At 39.8% G+C, this 5,000-nt stretch overlaps 1 protein-coding gene across 1 annotated transcript in view; it reads left to right on the top strand.

The window, feature by feature from the left end:
* The window catches only part of LOC143297149 (uncharacterized), a 20,321-nt gene that overhangs the window by 167 nt on the left and 15,154 nt on the right, over window positions 1-5,000 (top strand). Inside the window, exon 1 of the mRNA XM_076609329.1 lies at window positions 1-64. This exon is cut by the window's left edge and continues 167 nt beyond it. The gene's annotated coding sequence lies outside the window, so the exon portion shown is untranslated. The remainder of the gene's footprint in view (window positions 65-5,000) is intronic.

Here is a 5,000-nt window from a genome sequence, read left to right as displayed (position 1 = left end):
CGGGGGTTTCGTTCCCGTGTTGTTGATGTTTTTCTTCTTTCTTCCTCGTTCATCTGTTCATGGGGTGAGTTTCTGGAGAAGGTTAGTTTGTGTGTGTGTGTGTGTGTGTTTCATTGTTATCTTCTATGTCTAAAGTTCTTGAACATCAAATACATATTCATCTTACATCTTTCAGTGAAAAATCAGCATCTTCATGATAATCAATCAATATTTGGAAAACATAATTTTTGTGAGACCTCTTTATGAAGAATGACCGATTCATGGCTACGTCAGCGATAACAGTAATCACGGGCAAAACAGTTGGTGTGATCTTCCTTGACTTCACAAAAGCGTTTTGACTTTATCAGTCACGAAATACTTCTTCATAAACTGAAGGTTTATGGTATGGACGATAAATGCCTATCGTTTTTAGGCCAAGAAAACCGTATTCAGTCTGTCTGTTCACATGGCTTTAGTTCTTACAAAAGGCATGTGCCAAAAGGAGTGCGACAAGGGTCTGTTCCAGGTCATCTCTTATTTTTCTTGTGCATAAAATATTTGCAGTTATCCCAGCCGTTCAAAATGCAATGTGTGATTTATTTGCTGATGATGCATTGATACTGACAATATGCTAGATATAATGTTGACGAAACTGATAAGTTGTCATCTGAATGTCAGCATGAAATCTTTTGAAAACTGGCGTGATGCTAATGGTATGATCCTTCACCAGCCGCGCTAATTTGCGCACGTCAGAAAAGACATAACATGAAAGAAACTCAATATAAACTATTATGATATCGTTATTAAATAAGTTACTATACGTAAGTCACTAGGCACTATCGTTGATCAAAACATCTCGTGGCAGGAACATATTCATTGCCTTATAAAACAGGCATCTTCTTGTGTATTCAAATTGTCATAGATGAAGCGTTTCCTTGATGATCATTCTAGACGTGTTCTTATTTTGCTAACATCCAGTCTCGCCTCAGGTATTGCTGTATTATTTGGAGTAAATATCCTATTTCAACTCTAAAAACACTTTTTTTCTCTACAAAAAACAACAACAACAAAACAAGTCATTAAGATGACTGGCCATGATAAATCTGTGCGCAGCATGCACAAAGAACTTCAGATATTACATTCACCTGTTCTTTTACCTGTTAGATACATCTCATTAATTCTTCTGCATTAGATTGTTCATAACGCATGCCCACAATAATCAAACTTAATACTTTGTTTTCAGTTCCAGCGTAAAACAGACAAAGTTCTTGTTCTTAACACTGATTTTTTTTTTTTAATGAGTCAATCATTCAATGGAAGCAAAGAATGGAACTTGAACACGCTTCCCAAAGCATGTAGTCAAATGGCAACAATATATCAGTGTATTCAAGTCTAAAATAAAGATATTACTATAAAATAAAGATATTACTATTCGATACCCTCGATTAACCAGCTCGCGGTCCTTTGTAAACGCTTCCAGACTTCTTGCTGACATGCTCAGATGAATGAGAAGGTGAATCACTTTGTGACTGAAAGAGCGAGGAACCAAATGAGCGCGCGCGCGCGCGCGCGCGCGCGCGCGCGCGCGCGCGCGTGTGTGTGTGTGTGTGTGTGTGTGTGTGTGTGTGTGTGTGTGTGTGTGTGTGCGCGCACATACATATTTTGTAATGTAATAATTGTTGTTTTCATTATCTTGTCATTGTTGGTGGAATATTCCAGTACTTCTTCTTTTCCATTGCTTCTTCTTCTTCTTGTTAGTATTATCATTACTGCTACTACTATTAGTATTGTTAAATTATCATCGTCACTACTATCTTATTTTAATGTTTTTGTTTCGTAAGCTGTGCAGAATTGTAAAATGGCCTTTATTGTGCCTAATTCTCTACCCATTAAAGATCCAATCCTTGTTGTTCTCCTCCTCCTCCTTGTTGTTGTTGTTGTTGTTCTTCTTCTTTTTCTTCTCCTCCTCCTCCTCCGTCCACCTCCACCTCCCCCTTTCTCCCTCCTGTAGCATAGCTAGGCTCTTAAGACCTGACAAGCACGTCAGCGTTTTCGCGTGGATCATGCATTAGCCTTTTTCTTTCCTCTTCAGCAGAAGAGCGTGTAGAGAGACAACGCGTGGAGATCAGTCTGACGATGCTTTATTAGAACTGACACTGAAACTGAAACTGAAAACGTACAAATAATGGAGTGTTTATAGAACACTCAGAACATTTTTTTTTTCTTACTTGTATATAAAATTAATAATAATCGTACTTACAATACGTAGATGATGATGTATGTACGCGCGCGCGTGTGTGCATTATGGTGTACGTGCATGCATGCTGGCGTATGTGTGTGTGTTTATAAATATGCCTGTATGTGCGTGCGTGCGTGTGTGTGTGTGTGTGTGTGTGTGTGTGTGTGTGTGTCTGTGTGTGTCTGTGTCTGTGTGTGTGTGTCCGTCTGTGTCTGTGTGTCTATGTGTGCGTTTGCACGGATTTGACGCAGCCTAAATATTTACGTCCAGTCTTATATCTTTGAATGTGGCCGGTCTCTGAACTTTTTTATTCTTCTTCTTTTTCGTTTTGAATTAACACGCTTCCGATGTAGACATCATCAGAGTCAGAACTAAATGACGTCAACCATCAGGCGCCATCAAGAACAGTGGGCTGCCTTGTTAGACACTTGATCATAATTAACCCCTTTACTGCAGTTGACAAGCACGTCAGTCACTGGCTGGCTGTCACCTCACTGAGACAGAGCTTGCAGGTCACGATGTCACTCACAATTCTATTAGTCTTATAGTTTTTTTGTTTTTATTTGTGTTGTGGTTTTTTTTACTTCATTTATTTTATTTTTATTTATTTTTATTTTATTTTTTAATTGATTTTTTTTTCCTCAAGGCCTGACTAAGCGCGTTGGGTTACGCTGCTGGTCAGGCATGTGCTTGGCAGATGTGGTGTAGCGTATATGGATTTGACCGAACGCAGTGACGCCTCCTTGAGCTACTCGGATACTGATACTGATACTGATGTATTATTCAGTTCGGGTTAGGTGCACACAATACAGTGTGACTGATTTAGGACAGTGAGTGAGTGAGTGAATGAATGTGTGTGTAAGACAGGAATGGAAGAGAGAGAGAGAGAGAGAGAGAGAGAGAGAGAGAGAGAGAGAGAGAGAGAGAACTCAGAACTCAGAACTCAGGACTCAAAACGTTTTTTATTTAACTCACTCAGTACTGCCAGTCCTCTCTTCTCCTCTACACAGACCCCTCGGATGTCCAGTGGGTGTCTGAATGACCCAACCTTTAGCTTCCGTCGTCAGAATTGTGGTGTTCTTTGTCAACATTCACCTCTTCAGTATAAGAGCCTTCCGCTTGCAATATTTTGATGATGATAATTGGGGCGAAACGCTGTTAACGTCGTCTCTTTCGCCGTTCGTATGGAGAGAGTTAAGAATTAATATTTTAGGCATGGCCCCATTCTTCCTATCTGTCCTTGCTAATCTACATCAGTTACAATAGCACACATATATTTAATAGAAAGTGGAGAAAATGGTAAGAAAAACAAAACAAAAAAGTCCTGCAGAAAGAATATGATAAAGAACACACACAAGCACACACACACACACACACACACACACACACACATATATATATATATATATACATACATAGACAGAGACAGAGAGAGAAAGATTGACAAATGGATAAGAGTGTATGTGTGTGTGTGTGTGTGTGTGTGTGTGTGTGTGTGTGTGTGTGTGTGTGTGTGTGTGTGTGTGTGAGAGAGAGAGAGAGAGAGAGAGAGAGACTGACAAATGGATAAGAGTGTGAAAGAGAGAGAGAGAGAGAGAGAGAGAGAGAGAGAGAGATTGACAAATGGATAAGAGTGTGAAAGAGAGAGAGAGAGAGAGAGAGAGAGGGAAGAAGAAGAAGCACACGTAACAAAAGAAGAAAGAAGAACATAAGAAGAAGAGAATATAGGTTGTCCACAATATACTTAAGTGAAAGCCTAGCATCATAACTGTGCCTTCTGCAGTTTCAAGTCCAGGTATAGAGAAAAACACAATCTGAAATCAGAGATTAGTTCTGAAGGAAAAAAAAAAAACACCAACCGAAAAACAAAAACCAAAACCCACGAGATGATATAAGGAGAAATAAAAGGTGGGGTGAAAAACACCGTGCAAGAAAAAGTACGATGTTTCTGGCGGACAATTTTCGGAATACAGAGACACTAAACTAAACTGTAAAAAAAAAATCGCCTAGCAACCTATCAGGCTGACAACAAAGAAAAAACGGAAATATAGACGGAACAAAGAAAAGAGCAAAAAGAAGAAATAGCACTCAACATGAACACGGTTTCTCTATAAGCCACATAACTGCACTGACTTGTAGCTGCAATGAAAACATCGGAAGGACATTAGCGACTTTCGCACACTGGGACAGAACCATTAATTTTTCTGGTCCTCACGAGTGCCTGGCGCTTTGTCCATGTGTGTGTGTGCGTCTCGAGCGTCAAGCGGCGAGTCACGTCTGTTGTAGAGTAGGAAGGCCTAATTACGAACGATCCAGTCGAAGGGACCAGCTCAACGTGAACTCAGAACTCAGAACTCATTTAATTGTCGTAAAATCCATCATAGGAATTATGGACACTATAAACTAAACACAACAAACAAGCAAAAAGTAAAAGCAATAAGTTGTGAGCACATGCAGGATATTCCACAAGACATAGTTATGGATTGCGAACTTTGAAGCATTCATATGTATATTCTGCCAGTTCTGGTAGGAAATAATGGTAACAGAGAACTCGGCCTTTTGATTATTGTGTTGCTAGTGCCATCTGGCCAATGATTCGAAGACTGGGAATTAACCGTCACAAGTAGGCGAGATCTCAAGTCAGAGTACGCACTACACTTGTCCAGAAAATGCAGTTCATCCTCCATAACTCCACATGCTTTACATAGCCGGTCTTTCCTAGGTAAGCTGTAGTGGTGTCCTCGCTCAATTTAAGTTCATGTGCACTTATTTGCAATCGACA

The sequence above is a fragment of the Babylonia areolata genome, chromosome 22, assembly GCF_041734735.1.
Source record: "Babylonia areolata isolate BAREFJ2019XMU chromosome 22, ASM4173473v1, whole genome shotgun sequence".
Lineage (NCBI taxonomy): Eukaryota > Metazoa > Mollusca > Gastropoda > Neogastropoda > Buccinidae > Babylonia > Babylonia areolata.
The sequence above is the reverse complement of the archived record's forward strand: the minus strand, read 5'-3'. Positions and strand labels throughout refer to the sequence as shown.